The sequence below is a fragment of the Leptodactylus fuscus genome, chromosome 1 (assembly GCF_031893055.1).
Source record: "Leptodactylus fuscus isolate aLepFus1 chromosome 1, aLepFus1.hap2, whole genome shotgun sequence".
NCBI lineage: Eukaryota > Metazoa > Chordata > Amphibia > Anura > Leptodactylidae > Leptodactylus > Leptodactylus fuscus.
Genome location: NC_134265.1, coordinates 137,125,259 through 137,144,863, shown reverse-complemented (window position 1 = coordinate 137,144,863; position 19,605 = coordinate 137,125,259).

Here is a 19,605-nt window from a genome sequence, read left to right as displayed (position 1 = left end):
CAGTTTCATGTCCCCCCCTCCATGTCTGCCCCTAGTTTTATCTCCTTACTCTATCTCTGCCCCTAATTTCATCTCCCCTCTCCATCTTTGCCCCCAGTTTCATACCCCCCTCCATGTCTGCCCCTAGTTTCATCTCCCCATTCCATCTCTGCCCCTAGTTTCATCTCCCCCTCCATCTCTACTCCCAGTTTCATGTTCCCCCCTCCATCTCTACCCCAATTTTTATATCGTCGTCCCCCCTTTATCTACCCCTAGTTTTATGGGTCCCTTTCATTATGTTCCCCCTAAATTTGCCCTCAAGGTTTAACATAAAACATAGTGATACTCTCCCTTCCCTCGATCCCCCGCTGATCTGTCTGCAGTCTCAGTCATGGAGTTGTAGGCGCGATGTGAATGACGTCATCATATCGCGCCTACATCTCCAGGAGTCAGAGCGTAGTGGTGATACAGGAGCTGAGCTGTGACGGCTCTTACTTCACTCGCCTGTGTATTCAAGGACACAGATGAGTTGAAACCGGGACATACCTCCCACCGACCAGAACTGCGGGACAGGACCCGAATCCGGGAACATCCTGCAGAATTCGGGACAGTTGGGAGGTATGAGTTTATGAAGTCTAAACATAGGCCATCAATAGTAGAAACTAGATAACCCCTTTAACATCTAACTATCGATACAATTCTGCACAGAATAGATGACATATTAGCTTTACTCCATAATATGCGCAAGTAATAATTTCTCCATGTAATGCTCAAATAATACTAAAGGGATGGTGTGACCAGCACCTACAATTGCCCCTAGGATAGGGTCCCAACCCGGTTTAACATATATAATAAAGAGATCCTAGTAGGGATGGTTAAGGTATCAAAGATTTTTATTTAGGATGCACTGTGCCACACGTGGCTATGCAGAGTATGTGTTTGAGCAACATTTCGGCAATATCTGCCTTTCTCAAGCTCGTAGTGGGAATAGCTCTTGAAGAAATTAGCGGAGTGTAGTAAGCCAGGATACCTCAGTAATCAGAGTCATGTGGTGTGTAATCCGAGTGTTTCCACTGAGGATAGTTGCATCCAACTCATGGGATGAGTGTGTCGTGTAACCTTCTTGGGTAAGTGGTTCTTAGTGTCCCGGAGTCACAGGGTGTGATTACTGTTATGAAAGACTGGATAGACCTGTGTTAAGTTGTATGCAATGTGTCATCCAGGCTAGGTCCCAGCTGGGTACCATATAAGGAGAAGGTTGGACAGGAGCCTGTGTTGGTTGCTGCACCGGTCCTTGAGGATGGGTATCTCAAGTTTGCGTGGCCCCTAGCGGGTTCCGTTGGTGGCGGTGGGGAAAGGAGGGAGTCGGCGTGTGTACATCTCTGCTACCAGTTTCATGCCCTTCTCCTCTCTGCCACCAGTGTCATGCTCCCCCTCCATCTCTGCTCCCAGTTTCATGTCCCCCCTCCATGTCTGCCCCTAATTTCATCTCCCCTCTCCATCTTTGCCCCCAGTTTCATACCCCCCCCTCCATGTCTGCCCCTAGTTTCATCTCCCCATTCCATCTCTGCCCCTAGTTTCATCTCCCCCTCCATCTCTACTCCCAGTTTCATGTTCCCCCCTCCATTTCTACCCCAATTTTTATATCATCGTCCCCCCTTTATCTACCCCTAGTTTTATGGGTCCCTTTCATTATGTTCCCCCTAAATTTGCCCTCAAGGCGTCCTGTTTGTTCCGTTGGTGGCGGTGGGGGAGGGAAGGAGCAAACTTGAGATACCCATCCTCAAGGACCAGTGCAGCAACCAACACAGTCTCCCATCCATGAACACTGGATAGTCAATGCAGCAATAGGTAAAGAGGACGGCAGAATAAAATGTCCTATGTTTATATTATGTTTTACTTAGAATGATTGGTAGATGTTAAGGAGTACAGTGGTGTGCAGGCACAGATCATTGCAGGAGGAGAGAGCGTGCTGGATTAGGATTGGTAGTCAGTAGTATATGGGGGGTGCAGGAATGGAACAGCCTTATTAAAGAATTAATGGCAACCTTGTACACCACAAGACTTCTGCACTAGCTGTAGACTAGCTGTCATATCCACGGCCTCCTCGCCATAATGCTGCCCTTCCTGTTTCTCTGTCCTTCTGAGTTCTGACAATTGAAGACTTTGCAGCAGACAATAATAGAACCAAATTACCTACTAGTGCAAATACGTGAGTCACTGACTCCCTGTAACCTGACTACAGAGGCTGCTTGGCAGGGAGAAGAGATGTTGCAATGCACCACAATAAAGTAACAATACAATACCCTGTGTCATGCCGCAATGCATTTACCCTCAGATTCTCTATTCTCCATTCTCAGAAGTCTCCTTCTCTACAGTTGTTGTCAACGGCCATCTCTGTCAGTGACTAACTATACATGCAGTGGGCACAAATTCTGCTGCCTGGCACAATAACTGCATGGAAAAACGCAATATGTAGCTTTGACACAACATTTACCAATCTCTTCCTCCTCTTTTGTAACATGTAGTATATGTTAAGTAGTAGCAACTTGTAGCAACTTTTAAAAAAAAAAAAACTTTGGAAAGAGGTAGGGGAGTAACCCAAGCCCCCTTTTCATTAAAAGCATGTCTCCCAATCATCCAGTAAGATAGTCTTAATATTTGTATTCCTATTGTCCTGGCTGACGTTTTGTGTACACCTATTTCCAGGGGCTTATCTTGAGGGGGTGCAGAGGGTGCAGTCTCACCAGGCCCAGGAGCTTTAGGGGGCCCATAAGCACTGGCATTAGTATTGAGATTGCAGCTTCCATCTGTCCTATAAGCCAAGGAGACCCACAGATTACCCGAACCACACTAAGGTTGATTAAACTCCTTAGCACCCGAAACCATCTCTATCAAGAATTCAATGTAGGGAGGAAGTAGGGGTCCCGGACAAAAGATTGCACCTGGGCCCCTACCTGGTGTAACTTGCATACTTGCTCCACTGTTTACTCTGTGACCCATGCTATATCTGTGGAGTAGTGCAGGCAGACATGGTGCAGTGATGTAGTCGTGCATGCAGAGTCCTCTAGACAAGAGGAGATCCGCAGACTGCTATAGTGAATATTTTTTTTAAGGACACTACATTTGTGGGGGACACTATGGGGGCATTATACTGTATGGGAAAGACTATAGGTACATAATATTGTGTGGGAAGCACTTATGGGGAATTATATTGTGGGAGGCACTAAGGGAGCATAGTGGTATACAAAAATAAATGTTGAAATATTTTTACGTAGATTAAGAAGAAAAAAACAATCAAAATGGTATTGCTCCATTTTTAACAACCCACGCAATTAAGTAAACCAATTATTTGTCATGTAGGATGAGCACTATAAAATATATACATTAGAAAAGAAAGGCAAAATTGCTATTTTCACTCCTCCCAAAAAATACAATGAAAAGTCTTATGTACCCCAAAGTCACAGAAATGAAATCTACAAGTTATTATTATTATTATTATTATTATTATTATATTTATTTATATAGCACCATTAATTCCATGGTGCTTTACATTTGAGGGTTTACATACAATACACAAAATATACAGGTAGATATAATACTAACAATGACTGACTGGCACAGTGGGGTAGAGGGCCCTGCCCACGAGGGAATTACAATCTATGAGGGAAGGGGGGTAGAGACAGAAGGAGAGGGGGGGAGACAGTAATTGTGAACAAGCCCTCACACAGCTCATTGGATGGAAAAGTAAAAACATGAAGTGGTCTTACAAAGCAGAGATGACAAAATATTTTCCAAAAAGTATGTTTCGTTGTGTAAAAGTGAATAAAAAAAAAAACAACTAAAAATTCCGAATACTCCGGATGGCAGAGTATAACACAAGTGCAGGTTCATACCCATCGGGGTGACTAAAAGAAAAAAGGTATTCAATTTGAAACAAAAACACATTTTGTATTGAAAATGTCTGACCTATTAGAATATAAAAGTATTTATCCTGTACGGGGAATGCCGTATTAGATGCAACACAATACAAAACATCGTTCTATGGTCACTTCCCTGACCATTTCATACAATTGAAAAAAGTTATCCAAAAGTTCTATGTACCCCATAATGGCACCAAGAAAAACTACAGCTTGACCCATAAAAAGTTATGGCTCCTAAAAGCAAACATGAAAAATGAAAAATTTGGTATTTTAATATCTGACATCAGCAGGAATTGCAGTATTCTGTATATAAACTGCTGCATGTATTATCGCAGAGCTGATATTGTCAGGTTTGTAACTGGAGGACAGCAAGTATGGCTTCAAAACTGAGAAGACCTTTGTACTTTTATTTATGGAACAACTTTTTCCTGTTACAGCTTGAGAATATTCTTGTACTAAACCTCTACATCCACCATTTCTACAGCATAGTTCTGATAGTGGTGTTTATGGGTGCTATAGGACCAACAACTGTATTTATGAAGAATATAATGTGTGAACAGTACAGCGCGCGCCATGTAAACATTAGGCTGGTCTTACACGACCGTAGTTTAAGTCCGCAAATGGTCCGCAATTGAGGGTTTTCAATAGCAGACCATTTGCGGACACATTATAGTCAATGCGGCCTCGTACACCACCGGATATTTTATCCGTGGTGTGCCGGGCCGCAACCGAGGTCCACACTTTTTGGAACATGTCCGCAATGGCCGCAATTCACGGCACTGCACGGAGAGTTCTATGGGCGAGTGCGGCAGCTCACGGAAATCTGCGGAGTGTAAGTTGCTGATCAGCAACTAGTGTTGCTGATCAGCAACTTGCGGACCGCAAATGCATTACGTTCGTGTAAGACCAGCCTTACAGGGAGCTGCTTGCTCTGGGAAACAGCTGATATATGAAGGGGGTCCTAACAGTCACTTCTCCACCAATCTAAAATTAATGGCTTATCTTAATGATAGGCCATCAATTTTTAAATGTGGATAACCTCTTTAAGGCTAAAGCCCCATGTAGTACAGCGGAAACGCATCATGTTTTTCCCACAGTAATTATTACAGAAAGTCCACAGAGTTTTCCTCTGTGGATTTTCTACTTCAATTATACCTATACCAGTGTTTCCATAGGTATGATTAACAAGTTGTTGATTCCTGAAAAACATGATGATTTGGAAATCACAGTATTTCTGCCTTCCCTGGTGTCCAGTGCTCTCATAGTGACATCATGCACCCAGAGTCACTGCAGAGGCTTATGATTGGACCATAGCAGTCACTTGGGCATGCCGAGCGCCATGATGTCATGAAGAGACTGGGGTCTGAAGGGAACCCCAAAGTATAATAATTTCACTTCCAGTCCGTACCCAACTTGTTTGCCCTGACATGATTTAGGGACCCAGACCATCCAAAACAAAACAAATCTTGGGAGGTTCTCCCATCTCTACTGATGATCTATCCTTAGGATAGCTCATTAATAAGAGGTCAGGCACCACTGCTGATCAGTTTTTTGAAGGGACCACAGCAATAAAAAGATAGTGTGCAATGTAAATAGTGAAGGGGGTCACATGCACCATGACCTGTGATTTTAGATTTAAATGTTTGGAAACCATATAACCCCTTTATCATACTGTACAGAAGTCACAAATGTCATGGCTCAAATGCAGTGTACAAGAATGGAAATTCACCAAAAATGCAATCAAAGAGAAGAACTGGAAGTGGACGCAGCTGTAGATTAGCATCAGAAGGTTACTGGAACAAAATAGGATCACCAAGGCAGGAATAGTTATATGGATGATAGAACCTCAGTATCAGGGAGGCAGAAGAAACAAAGAGGACCTAGAAGTAATGAATGACATCAGAAAGACAGCGTAAGGTCAGATGGCCAGAATACGTAAGAAACATTGGACTGAACACTGGAGCAGAAACTATTGAAAACTTTTTCACAGTGTAAATGGGGGAGGGGGCACCCATCCCTCAAATATGAAGTGATTTCTTATGCTGTAAATGCAACAATATTCTATGTTATGTGATTTTTGTAAGTGAGAGATATATCAAACTTTAGTCACAGTAAAGGAGTGCTGGATCTCCTGATGTGTGCATCACTCCTGTCACGGGAATCAATCCCTGTCCCTGGTCAATGTTCAAGTTCGGGAAAGCACCAGTACGAAAACCTACTGGGCAGCCAAGTATACCATCGGCCAAGCAACATCTGGACTGTGGGGCACACAGGTAGCAGAAAACATCCTGTCTATTAACTACACGCCTGAGTACCAGTAGTCCAAGACCAACAATTCTGTATAGTGTAATATGTAATATACACATACATCGCTATAAAAAGATAGAGTACTTGAGTACAAGTTAAGATTGTTTTCCGGGTTACAGACATTAATGACTTACCCTTAAGGTAAAAGTATTCATGATCTATACTAATAAGAGGTCATCAATACCAGGTTGGTGGGGGTCCATTCTCCATTCTATGTGTATCACTTGCTGAAAACAACTAGTCATTGGGTCCCCCACAGATTTTAGTGACCTGTTTTTAGGATAGATCATCAATATTTTTAGTTCGGAAAAACCTCTTTAAGGCCAAGGGCCCATGCAGTGAACCGCAGCTTACAATACGCTGTGGGAAAAATGAAACAAAGACGTATTGCGTTTTTTTATGCAATGTTTCTTATTGTGTTTTTCTTCCCTTATTAAATATATAGTGAAAAGACTTGTATTTCTGCATCTAAAATTGACAAGTTGCATTCTTTTCCGTAGCAATTTTTTCCACAATGTGTACTGTTGCTGGTACTGTACAACATAACATTTTTTTTTCGCCAGTGTCCCCATCCCGGTCTGCCCTGTATCCCGCCCACATTCACACAATGTGCTGAGCGTAGTTCTGGATATGGGTTGTGGTACACTTTTGGCATGCAAAGTTGCCTTGCCCCAATTGTGTGCCACAATACCATCTCTCTATGCAAGAAAACTGGTGTATAGGGATTGATAAAACTGTCTCATTTTTTTAATTTTTTTTTTGGCTGCGTTCACAGATCCATCAATAGACTATAAAAGATCTGTGAAATCGGCTGCCCCATATATGCAAAATGTCCATTAAACGCAGACTTTTATCCATTTTTAGCGTAGTCGTGTACATGTAACCTTAGGCTGTATGTCATCATTTTCACAAGTATTTTTTTTTTTTTCATTGTAATAAAATGCACTTAACACATTTTTAGCATATCACACATTAATAAATGAAAAATGATCATTGTGCAAATGAGTTACTGAAGTCACAAGAAGACGCGATGATATCATTTACGGTGTGCATAAATTCTTCATTGTTGATCCTGTTTCTTATCCTATGAATTCTACCTGTTATTATTTGTATATTCAGTGGATATTAAGAGCACATTTATTACAGTAAGATGCATAAATCGTAGCCTGGAAATAGTGTGCATTTGTTAAGAAGGTTTATATTTAGACCTGAGAACACTAAGGATGGCCAGAACAGATTGTGTACTGGAGCAGATTGAGCTCTCTGGCTAGATTGGATCAGAATGAAAGAGATATCGCATCTAGTAAAGACACATCCAATGCTTTTTCGCAACTGTTAGGACACAGCCACATGCTACAGTGTCTAAATTAGGTTGATGTAGTCGGGGACCAAATGCAATTAAATGCATGTGGATTTTCTATCCATACTACTGTGTTTCCCATGAGGTCACATTCAAGAATAATCTTACATTCACATGACTGTGGTGGAAAACGGCCATGAAAAATAGATGTATTGCACACAAGGGGCGCCTGTTTACATGGATCCCTCACCCATTGCAGTGTATGGAGGGATCCTAGAAAACAGATAAAATGAGAGTATGACTTATATTTTGACTGTCCTTTATAACGGACCATCAAAATATCATGAAAATAGAGAAAATAATGTGTTAAAAAAATGTCCGTCACACAGCTGCTATTCACTGTTATGTGACTATAGGGCTAAGGCCTCCATATCTAGAGTACCTGCAATTGGTCACATCACAAACTTTTTTAGTCTAAGGACCCACATAGTGAAATGCAGCTAAAAATGCTGCAGAGAAAACATATTCCATTTTCTTTGCACAGAGTTTCTCATTGCCTTTTTGCTGTGTTTTTCTCTGCGGTTTTTCTCCTCTTATTAAATCTATAGAGAAACCATCTACACTTCTGCAGGTAAAATTCTGTTTTTTTTCTTCTTCACCACATGCATGCAGCAACTGTCTCCTTTACATAAGACTTCTCCAAATCTACAAAAGTGACATAACAAAGATGTGTTGTTTGTCACTGTAATGTGCTCTGTAACATGGTGGTGGGAATTGAGTATGTTTGGGGGAAGTGGTAGACTGGTTAACACCACAGTTTTACAGCTTTACCATTCACATTGTACACCACTTATATCACTCTATGTACTATTACTATTCATTTGACAACCATTACATTATAATAAACCATTCGAGGCATTTTGCCACTAATATTGAGTAATAGACAATCCAGTAGGAGTGGTTTGATGCAATTGTGTTTCCTTCCTGCTTGAACATGCCTAATGTCTTGAGAATGAAAGAAAAAAATGGAGTCAGACTGATTTAATGCTGGAAGCGAGATATGCTTGGCATATGGAAAAGACACAGCTGTAAAGTAAAAGAAAAGGTATGAAACATTTACAACATGAAACTATGTTACTATGGGATAGACACAGACAAAGCATTATTTGTGCCTTAAGCTTCTGACTTCAGCATTAGCCAACTTATTTCCTTAAACTTTGTTTACTGCCATCGTGCCAGTGAACCATGTCCTGACTTCTTTCACAGCGACACACCTGCCATTTAGGATTTCTCACTTTGACTTTCCTTCCCCTACTAATACATTTTATTGAAATTGTATTTAGGTACTGTATCCAGTAACTTGTCTTACTATAGCCAGTGAATACGAGGATATTACTACGTACAGATGTAGCAAAGGTTAGCATGACTCATAGCCAAATTACCAATGACACAGAGTTTAAACTCATCCAAGGGTTTTGCAATGGCTTTTGTTGTCTTCTGACAAAGGATATCATGGCACAGAAAGTTATCACACTGGAGTAAGTCAAGTTAAACAATGCTTTATCTGTACCTTACTAGATAGATAATTAGATAGATAGATAGATAGATAGATAGGATCATCTATCTATCTATCTATCTATCTATCTATCTATCTATCTATCTATCTATCTATCTATGCCATAAATGTCTCAGATGGAAATATCCCTTTAAAGCATATGTGCATTTTTAAAACTTTAGTTTTAACCCCTTCCCACTGATGGCATTTTTTGATTTTTTAAATCCCCGTCTTCCAAATCCCATAACTTTTTTTTATTTTTCCATTTGCACAAACATAGGATGGCTTAATGTTTTTAGGACAAATTGTTCTTTGTGATGCTACCATTTATTATTCTGTACAATGTACTGGCAAACTAGAGAAAAAAAATCAGATTGGGGTGGACTTTCTTACAAGTTTTTGCAGTGTTTACTGAGAAGTCAAAATGACATGTCACTTGTATTCTATGTTTTGGTAAAAGTCTGAGGAGTCTAAATTTATATAGTTTTATTTACATTTTAACCCCTTGACACCTATAACTTTTTTATATTTTACTAGCTTCTGTCCGCGACTTTGTCTGCGTGTTGTTAGCGTCGATGATCCGCCTATATTCAGCAAATTGCTGCCGTCGATAGTTTGCCTGCTCCAGTATTTTGGCAGCTCTCAAGCTGTCCTGCTGCTGAACTTGTTCCTCGCGCCGTGCCTGTGATTGTTCTGGCATCTCAGTAGCTCGCTGGGATGGCATATAATGAGCGTGTTGTTGGTGTCGATGATCCCCCTCAGCTCCAGTGTTTTGGCAGCTCTCAAGCTGGACTGCCGCTGAACTTGTTCCTTGCACCGTGCCTGTGATTGTTACGGCATCTCAGCAGCTTGCTGGGACGCCATATAATGAGTGTGTTGTTGGCGTCGATGATCCCCCCCTCAGCTCCGCTTCAGGAGACATCTGTGACTTCTGGCTACCTTCATAGCTGTCGTTGTTTTAGAATTTTGTGACAAATTAGATTTTCTTTTTCCCAGCATCTTTAAAATTGGCAAACTGCCAATTTAGATTAAAGGTGTTTTCCTATCCAGTGTGTCAGCACACTGCCTGGAGCAGATCGGATAATATGCAAATGCAGGTACACAAAGAACTGAGAGTTAGTTCAGTGTTTACATAGAGAGATAACAGACCTGGCTTTATCAGAACCTCAGATAAGCTGCTGGTAAGACCAATTTAATACAGTATGTGAAGATAAATTCATAACAGTCGTGAAGCCATGTCATTTACTGGGATAAAAAGTAGCCTATGTGTTGAAAGTTACGAACTATCTATGTGCCAAATTTCATCCAAATCCGTTCAGCCATTTTTGCGAGATCGAGGAACAAACATCCAAACTTTCACATTTATAGTATTAGTAGGATAGGACTAAACCCCCTAGGGGGCTTGAACCTGTAATTGTTTGATTGCAAGTCCAAGGCTATGAGAGATTTGTGCCATAAACCAGCCTCAATAGTAATATACCTACGACAGGCCTACATAAGACTTCAGGCTGCCATGGGAACAAATCAGTGCCTGCGATCTTGCCGCGTAGGAACCTGCAACGGAAAAGATAATAGCATTAGTAGTAGTAGTAGTAGAAGTAGCAGCAGCAGTAGTAGTAGTAGTAGCAGCAGCAGTAGTAGTAGTAGTAGTATAACATTAGTTTAATTACTATTAATGATAGCATTATTATTATTATTATTATTATTAGTAGTAGTAGTAGTAGTAGTAGTAGTATCAGTAGTAGTAGTATTATAACATTAGTTTAATTACTATTAATGATAGCATTATTAGTAGTATCAGTAGTAGTAGTAGTAGTAGTAGTAGTATCAGTAGTAGTAGTATTATAACATTAGTTTAATTACTATTAATGATATCATTATTATTAGTAGTGGTAGTAGCAGTAGCAGTAGTAGTAGTAGTAGTATTATAATATTAGTTGAATTACTATTAATAATAGAATTATTATTATTATTATTATTATTATTATTATTAGTAGTAGTAGTAGTAGTATAACATTAGTTTAATTACTATTAATAATAGCATTATTATTATTAGTGGTAGTAGTAGTAGTAGTCTATTATTAGTAGTAGTACTACTATTACTTTGAATTCTCTCTTTGTATAAATAGTAACATTCCTAAACTCCTACAATCTTAACAATACAATATGCATGAATCCACTATGCAGACCAAACATGAATGCTATTATGATTTACATTAAAAACCATAAAAGTACCCCGCACACAGTATTATGTTTCATAGTGGACCCTGAACACGGTATTATGCCCCATAGTGGCCCCTGCACACAGTATTATGCCCCACAGTGGCTCCTGCACACAGTATTATGCCCCACAGTGGCTCCTGCACACAGTATTATGCCTCACAGTGGCTCCTGCACACAGTATTATGCCTCACAGTGGACCCTGCACACAGTATTACGTGCCATTGTGAACGACCCATGAACAATTATTATACTCTTTTCAAGCCCCAGAGTATAATGAGCAGAGACCCAAGGGATGTTACAAACATTAAAAACAATGTTACTTCTCTCCACTATCAGATGTCAGTCACATGGTCCTGGCCTGTGTCACGACACATAATGTTGTCGGCTTGGCCACATGATATCTGGGACTTCACCAAACAAGACCACAGACTGCCAGAGCCCAGGAGAGGTAAGTAAGGCTAAGGCCCCACGGGCCAGAAATGCCTCGCTAAAGAGCTGCGTGAATGCATTGCAGTTCTTTCCGCAGCGCTTGAGCAGAAAGTTCAAAGAGTTTTCCTGCATAGACTTTCATGGACTTCTCCACTACCATTATATCTACGGGAAAGCCACCAGCATTACCGTGGTTATAATTGACATGCTGCAATTTCAAAACTGAGCCAATTTTAGAAATTGCAGCGTGTCTGCGCTGTGGTTTTCACCGCAAAGTGGGCATGGGATTCACATGAATCCCATCCACTTTGCAAGTATTGTAAAATATCATGATTTTTCTTGAAGCGTTTCTGCCACGGCCAAATCGCGGCGCTTCCAACCTGTGGGACCCAGACCTAACTCCCCTGGCCCTCCGATCATTATACTCGGGGGCAGGGGTGAACCTTCCCCTTTCGCCGCCCGAGCTAACTGCAGAAAACCGCCCCCCCCCCCCCCCGCCGGGAGGAGGGGGCGGATCGGGGGCGTGACCGGGTGGATTGGGGGCGTGGTCGGTTGGATCGGGGTGTGGCCGAGTGAAGGGGCGGGGCTTAGCCCCGTTCGCCGGCAGAGAGTAGGCCCGGAGACTGCCTGCTCTCTGCCTGAGCGTGAGGGGAGGCTGCCGGAGCAGCGCTGCTCCAGCGGCCTCCCCAAACCACCGCTCGGTGATCAGCCAGTCCAGGACAGCTTGTCCTGGACTGGCTTAGGTTAGCAAAAATTCCGCCCTCCCTGAGGCCCTGGCATAGTGCCGCCTGAAGCGCTCGCTTCAGGTCGCCTCATGGGAGGTGCGGCACTGCTCGGGGGACTGAAAAGACCCCCGAGTATAATGATAGTAGGGTGTGTTGGGGTTCATAGGCCCGCGGCCTCACTTACCGCTCACAGCCGCCTCTGAAGAAGGGGAAGCATCGGCGGCCATGAGCAAGAGTGGGGATCAGTAATTAAATAGGGCCCATTACCTTCTGGGGTTACTCCAGCAGGTAACGTCCTATTAAAATAATAATAATAAAAAAATAAAAAACAACATCGGGGCTTTCCTGGCCTCCTAATGTCCTGGGCCCTGTGGCAGCCACTACCGCTGCTACCCCGGTATTTACGCCACTGAATATGTATGATGCAGTAGATGTTTGTGCCATACTGCCACGTGATGATCAACATATGTTATTAATAAATACTAATATGAAACTAACAATATATTGAGATTGTTGTGGATATCTGACTTTTTCTCCATAGACATCGTCAGCTATCATAAAGAGTATGAAAATTCATTATACTGGAAAAAGTTTTAATTTGATAGAACAAGAAGCAAGTAATACTGTAGGTGTAAGGCATGTTATAGACCAAGCAAAGAAAATCTTAATAAAATAGATAAAACAGTGCCCACAAAACCAAATCTAACATTTTATTTTCATATAATTTAAATACGTTTCAATAAAAGATCATTTTAGGAAAGAGTGATGTGGACATCAGTTTCTTGCAATTCGTGAGGAGTACATGTCTTCTATTCCTGCTTCTGCGTGGCCAAGCTTCATTCATATATTAGAGATAACAAGACCGTAACCCATGATGCATATAAGGAATCTGTTATGATCCATTAATCAATATATTCTACTAGTAGAATCCCCGTAGCTTCTCTCGTGGAAAATATGTTAAATTATTGGCTATGCTAGCTGAAGTAAAATTTTCAGTGTCACAGTGAAGTTGATATTTTCAGAGCTACATTAAATTTTTTTTTTTCCACTTTATATTTTTTATTATTTTGGCATTTTACTAATTTGTCGTAACTAGAGATGAGCGAACAGTAAAATATTCAATATTCAATATTCGTTTCAAATAGCCGCTCAATATTCGACTATTCGATCGAATATCGAACCCCATTATAGTCTATGGGGAAAAATGCTTCGTTTCAGGGGATCCCACCATTTGACTCAGGAGGGTCACCAAGTCCACTATGACACCTCAGGAGATGATGCCAACACCTCTTCAATGCAACTGGGACAGCAGGGGAAGCATGTCTGGGGGCATCTAACAAGCCCAAGTCACAGTTTTACCCCACCATCACAGCCTATCGACTACACACTTTCCACACTCAAAAAAACCACTATGAAAGTGGAATAATACCTGGAAACCTTCTTTCCTCCCCAATTGGATGGACAGAAACCCAAATTTAAAGCTAAAGAAACATTAACAAGCACCCCTTTAAATCACGTTGCCCATGACAACCACAGATGGAATAGGAAATGGGAAATCCAAAAGCCTCCACCCTTAACTGTCATTGTGGATGTGTGTGTGATGTGGTGAGACCTTCAAAAATTCACTTTTCTGGCCCTTCACGTGAGCCCTTCCAAATTAAGTTACAGGCCCTTAAACTGAGCTACTAGCAGAGACTGAGGCCCTTCAGGTGACTTCAGCCTTTTACCTGCAGAGTTTTAGGTCCTTTAACTTAGTTCAGCCTTGCACCAGATTTGTTGGTCCTTTGAGTGAGTTGAGCCTGTAAATAGCAGAGATTTAGTTTTTGGCCCTTGGAGTGAGTAGAGCCTTTAAACAGCAGTGTTTTTGGCCCTTGGAGTGAGTAGAGCAGTAGCAGACAACAATAAGAGACGCCAGCTGCATCCAAGGTGCCAATTTAGAACAAGGATCCACGAGGTTAAAAATTAACTCTTTATTCTTCCATATTAAAAAAGTTACAGATGTAACTGTACAGGTTAGTCTAGTACAAGGCTACGTGTTTCGGGCACTATACGGCCCTTCTTCTCGGCCAAGCCTTCTTCTTGGAGCCTTTAACCTCGTGGATCCTTGTTCTAAATTGGCACCTTGGATGCAGCTGGCATCTCTTATTGTTGTCTACTGCTGTATCAGAGGGTTGGAGTCCGCCCACAAGCCGTGCTCTCCAAGAAGCCATTACAATATGTTACAGGGTGAGCTGAAACGCTTTTTTTCTTGTTACTTTAAAAAGCAGTGCTTTTGGCCCTTGGAGTGACAATGAGATCTGCCACTTCGTCATCCTCCTACTCCTCCCTCAATATACGCTGTGAAGCGGATAGGAGTGTGCCCTGACTATCCTGCTGGGATGGTTGTGCTCCTATGCCCGACTCCTCAGCGTCCAATGTGTTATCCCTGATGGCGATGAAGGATTCTCGTATCACACACAGGAGCGGGATCATGACACTCACGAGTGCGTCGTCACAGCTGACCCTCATGGTTGACTCCTCAAAGACACGCAAGATCTCGCATTAGTCTGCCATCCATGGCCACTCATGGTGCAGAAACTGCGGGAGCTGACTCTGAGGAACCCTTGAGTTTTGGAGATGGTACTCCATCAAGGGTCTCTGCTGCTCACACACTCTTCTCAACATGTGGTACGTCGAGTTCCAGCATGTGGGGACGTCGCACATCAGCTGGTGTTCTGGTGGAGTTGCTGGAGGCTTCGGAGGCTAGCAGCGGCTACTGTGGACTTGCGAATATGGGCGAACAAGCGCCGCACTTTTACCAGAAGCTCGGGTACATTTGGGTACGTTTTTAAAAAAGTTGCACCACTAAATTGAACACGTGGGCCAGGCATGGAACGTGTCGGAGATTGGCAAGCTCCAGAGCCACTACGCGGTTGCGGCCGTTATCACACACGACCATGCCTGGTCTCAGGTGCAGCGGCGAAAACCATGTTGCCGTCTCATCGAGGAGGGCATCCCTCACTTCAGAGGCAGTATGCTGTCTGTCCCCCAAGTTGATGAGCTTCAGCATGGCCTACTGACATCTGTCCACACCAGTGCTGCAGCGTTTCCAGCAGGTAGCTTCGGTCAATGTGATGGCGGAGGAGGAGGAGGAAGGTGGTGATTCAGAGCCCCTGCCAGGAATGTTGGTTGGGTAGACCGCCCCAGATTGTGACCCGGTCCCAGTCTCAACTACATTCAGCCAGTGTGCCATCAGTGAAATGTAGCATCCCTGTCCGCATGCACTTGTCCATGCGTCGGTGGTCAAGTGGACCTTTGTGCAAATCGCGGAACTTAGGGCCCACCTGATGTTGCGTGACACGTGCTGGTGCAAGGCGGGGAAGTTACAGCAGGAGAAGTAGTGACGGCTAGGTTAGGGACGGCATAGCAAGGTGCCACACTTGCCATCAGGTCACGGAAAGCCTGAGTTTCCACAAGCCGGAACGGCAACATTTCCTGGGTCAGGAATTTGGAGATGTGGGTGGTTAAGGCTTGTGCATGGAGGTGGGTAGTGCTGTATTTTTGCCTGCGCTCAAAAGTCTGGGAGATGGTGGGTTGCTGTGAAGAGGCGCATGATGGTACAGGAGAAGGAGCTAAGGCAGGAGAAGGAGCTAAGGCAGGAGAAGGAGCTGAGGCAGGAAAAGGGGAGGATGAGGGAGAAGTCTCCAAAGTGGTGGAGGCAGATGTGGAGGTTTCCTAGCTGCTGGTCAGAACTGCAGCACTGGCGGGGCCACACGGTGGCTCAGTGGTTAGCACTGCAGCCTTGCAGCACTGGAGTCCTGGTGTTCAAATCCCACCAAGGGCATAAAACCATCTGCAAGGAGTTTGTATGTTCTCCCCGTGTTTGCATGGATTTCCATCCCATATTCCAAAGACATACTGATAGGGAAAATGTACATTGTGAGCTCTGTGTGGGGCTCACAATCTACATAGAAAAAAAAAAAAAGAAAAGAGAACTGCAACAGTGGGAGAGGGAGTGGCAGCAACGCTGGACAACAATTGCCCTGCATTTGCTCTCTGCCACTGAGCCCAGTGGTTGGCTTCCAAATAACGGCACATGCCAGTGGTTGTAGGGTTGCTCTTTTCAGAGCCCCTACTCAGTTTTGAGTTGCAGAGTGTTAAAACCGCTGTATATTTGCCTGCCGCACATACATTAAAAAAAATTCCACACCACTGAAGACCGTGGCCTTGATGTGGGAGTTTTTCTAGGCTGGCTACAAGAGGGAACATTTTGGGCCCTGCTGGCTGTGGCGTGGCTTCGGTAAAGCAGCTGTCCTCTGCCTCTGGACATGCCTCTAACTCTAGCCACCCTCTTTGGTGCTGCACTTCCCTCCACATCTACACTGCTCTCCCCGCTTGACATTCGCCCTGTCCAGGTCGGGTCAGTGTCCTCGTCGTCCACCACCTCCTCTTCCAATTCCTCTGACGGCTCCTCCTCCTCCTCTTGCACACTGCATATGGAAACAGGCTGCCCTGATGGCAACTGTGTCGTCATCGTCATCACTGAGGGCCGATTGCTGGTCAACAACAGGAGATAACGGATGCGCCAGTGTTTGTGCATCAGGACACAGCAACTCACCTGTTACCTCTGGTGATTCCGGACGTGGTGGGACAGAGAGAGAGGGACAGTGAATGGACCCGAAAACAGCTCCTGGGAGGTGGGAAAGGTGGGATTAGGTTGCTGGGAAGATTGGGCATGTTGTAAGGAAGGAGGACCAGACTGTTGGGTAGGAGGAGGAGTTGAGGTAGAGGCTGACTGGCTGGTGGAGAATGTGCTGGAAACATTGTCCACCAGCCATTGTAACGCCTCTTCCTGGTCCTCGGGCCTGGTTAGGGTTGTACCCTGCACTGTACTTAATTTGGCCATCGAGCCGGAGACTGTGGGGAAGCGCAATTCTTGCTGCCGCAGAGCAGTAGGCACAGTAGACACTGTTGGTTGAGCGCAACCTTGCTCCACATCTGCATTTCCACGCCCCCGTCCTCGTCCCCTAGCGCTAGCCTTACGCATTTTTTGAGGTATACTAATGCCCTTTTTATGGTCTATACACCCCAGAGAAAAGCTGTTTTTCACGTATATAGCAAGAACTGCCTGCTGTGGATTCCTGCTATTTTTTGGGGGGAACCCCAGAGAAAAGTTGTTTTTCATGTATACAGCAAGAACTGCCTGCTGTGGATTACCTGCTATTTTTTGGGGGGGACCCAAGAGAAAAGCTATTTGTCACATATATAGCAACAAGTAACTGTTCTGTATCCCTGTTTTACACCGTCCGTGGAAAGCTGGACTCCTCTTCCTGCAGTATATAGCTCTGAAAAGTAAGGCCGGATGCGGAGCACAGCGGTAGAAGGAGGCCGCCATGACAGGGCCTGAGGGGAACTAGGCCTGGTAGTTAGGGGAGGGGCTAGCGTGGCGCGGGTTGCTATGGGAGGTTATTTATCTCCCGTTCTCCCTCCTGGCGGTTAGACCGCCGCAGGGAAGGAGAAGTTGTAGGTGCTACGTCGGGTACCTGCGTCGCCATTGGACATCCTCCTAGGGCAACTTCGGGCTGCCGCTGGCTCCACAGATCCTGCCTGGCTTGCTGAGCAGGTGAGGGCCCTTGTGGCTGCTGCTCCTGGGGCTCCCGCCTCTGCATCTCGGCGCTCTCCCTCTCCCCTGCTGCCGGCGCCTGCTCCGGCTTCTCCATGCGCTCCGGTGGGCGGGGCCTCGTCTCGCGTGCAGCGGCGGACGCGGCCCCCGGAGCGTTTGAGTCCTGATGCTGCCCCCCGATCCAGGCCACGCTTAAGGAGCCCCTCTGGGGGCCCTCCAGAGCGTCGGGCGCTCCCCACCTCCAGGGGTAGCCGCACGCGCTCTGGGAGGCATCCTACGCCGCGGGCCGGATCCACGGCAGTGAGGGGGCGGAGTCACAGGTCCTTGCGGCCCGCCTCCTTCGTGCCAGACACGCCCCCTGCTTCCTCCGACGTGGTTCCGGGGACCCCACCTGGCGATGCTCCGGTCGGTGGGGCCCCTTGCCTGCATGTGGATGATTCTTCTGGAGTTCCTGGTCCTACACGCCGGCTGGCTAGTGTGGTTGGGCGTGGGTTGGCGCCTCGGGCCTCCGGGGCTGCTTCCAGCGGACGGTCGTCCGGCCGGTCCACTACTGATCGTCTCCCCTCCTCCGGACATGGCTGCCCCTCCTGTTCCTCTGGCGCGCGTCCTGCTTCACCGGTGGCGGATCTTGGTTTGTCTGATGATGAGGGCCAGTCGGACCCCCTGCGTCTGGATTCCGGACTGGCGGCTGGCGGAATCACAGCTTCTGCGCAGCCAGGTGAGTGTTTGTCTTTGTCCTCATCTATACCTGCTATCTTTCGTACTCAGGGGTCGGGGGTGGTTGTTGAGCCGGTGGGAGCTAGTGGGGTCGGGAGTGGTGCCGCGACGGAGGGTGTTGGGGTGGAATTGCGGGAGATTTTGGGCAGTTTGAGGGAGGTCCTTGCGCCTTCGGGGGGTGGGCCCGGGTCTGGGGGATCCCCTGTTCCGGCTTGGGTGGGCTCTTCTCCTTCTCCCCCGGTCATTTTGTTGCCGTCTGATGCTCGGTTGCATAGGGAAGCGGGGGTGGCGGTGTCCATGCAGACTGAGGGTGAAGGGGACGGTGTTCGGTTGGACGACAGGGCAAGGGGGGAGGTTTACCTTTGTTATGAGGGCCCCTTGGGCGCGCATTTGAAAAAGGAGGTGAGGGAAAAAATCTGGAAGGACGAATATGTCGAGATTTTTTCTCTTCTCCCCCTTTCCAAGTTTAATCTGGACAAGGGTAAGCGGGATGATACCAAGAAGGAGGAGGAAGAGAAGAGGCGTTGGCGCCTCATTCCTCAGACCTTCACGAATTGGTTGCAGGCCTTCTCTATTATGGCCAGTGTCATAGGTGAGAAGTTCCCTGAGCATTGCTCGGGGTTGTTTTGCTACCAGGATTCTATTGGGGAGGCTTATAGGGTGTACGGTGGGCAGTCTTGGCTGCGTTACGACGAACAATTTCGTCAGCGCCGAGCCATCCGTCCTTCTATCCGCTGGGATCAGAAGGACATTGCTTTGTGGCTCAGGGTTACGGCCCCTTCTCGTTCTTCCCAGTCCTTTCCCGGAGCTGCCGGCTCGTCCGGCTCTTCCGGCCAGGGTTCCCC